Here is a 1,244-nt window from a genome sequence, read left to right as displayed (position 1 = left end):
AGCGTTGACGGGCGGTATGGGATGCATAAGCGGCGGCGCGCGGGCAGCTGCGAGCGAGCAGCGGGCGATGCAATGGCATGGCCGCAACGGTGCCGGGGTGGGGAGGCAGCGCTGGGCACGGTGGGAGAGGAGGTCTGTGGAGCAGTGGTGGGGCGTCGCACGTGGTGAGCAGCTGCACGCAACCACGGGCGGTGAGCAGTGGGTCGCGGGGCGAGCAGGCAAGGCCGGCGCGGGCTGTCACCGGCGCGGGCGACGGCGCGCGACGAAGGGGGCAAGGAAGAGCGCAGTGGGGCTGCAGCAGGAGGGCGCGCGCGCGCGGGCCGACAACCAGGTCGGCAAGGGAGCAGCGGGGGTCGCCCAGGGTGCGGCCCGAGCGAGGTCGGCCACAATGGTGGGCGCGCGGTCGGCAGGCGGCAGTAGCAGCAGCACCAGTAGCAGAATAGAGCAGCGGGAGCAAGCGGGAAAAGGCGAAGCAAATGTGCGAGCGCGCGCGTGTTCGGAGGCGTGCTTGGGCGGCTGTTGTACACGGCGGCTACGGCAAGGGGAGCAGACGAGAAAGAGGGAAGGGGACGCGCGGCTCACCGGGAGCCTGTAGGTGTGAAAAAGGCGGCTCGGGGGAGGCTTGAGGTCGTTGAATCCATCGCCGAAGTGTGTCGGAGCCGAGGAAGAAGAAGACGAGGCGTAGCAGTGATGCATTGATACCGGACTTGGTCTCGTGGTCGAGGATGACGTAGCGGGGGCGGACAGAGCTCGTGGACTCGACCGCAAGGCGGGAGGACGCCGGCGGCTACGCGAATGGCGGCGGCGCAGCCAAGTCAGTGCTCGGGCACTGGTCCAGATCGAGATAAGGGAGCGGGGGAAGAGGGGAATGAGCGAGGGGGCTGGCTAGGGTTTGAGGGAGGCCGCGGGGTGGCCTTATCGCCGCGAGGGATCGTCGGATGGCCGACGCGTGCCCAGCGGCGCCATGGACGGCGTGTAGGCGTTCACCCTGCCTCTGATGAACAGGAAAAGGAAGGAGCCGGTGTGGGCTGGGCCGCCTATTTTCAACAGGCCATAAGTGCACCGCAGCACTACTCATTTACCTTTTCCTCTTCTATTTATTTATTTCTCCTCTCTTATGCATTTAGATTAAGTAGCAAATGAATTTTGGTGAACAAGAAACTTGGCACAAATCTGAAGCACATTATTTCTAGGAGTCAAAAAAAGTTTGAGGCCAAAAGGAGTTGTCTAACCATTTTTAGAAA

Source organism: Triticum dicoccoides, chromosome 5A (genome assembly GCF_002162155.2).
Source record: "Triticum dicoccoides isolate Atlit2015 ecotype Zavitan chromosome 5A, WEW_v2.0, whole genome shotgun sequence".
Classification (NCBI taxonomy): Eukaryota; Viridiplantae; Streptophyta; class Magnoliopsida; order Poales; family Poaceae; genus Triticum; species Triticum dicoccoides.
This window is presented reverse-complemented; position numbering follows the sequence as displayed.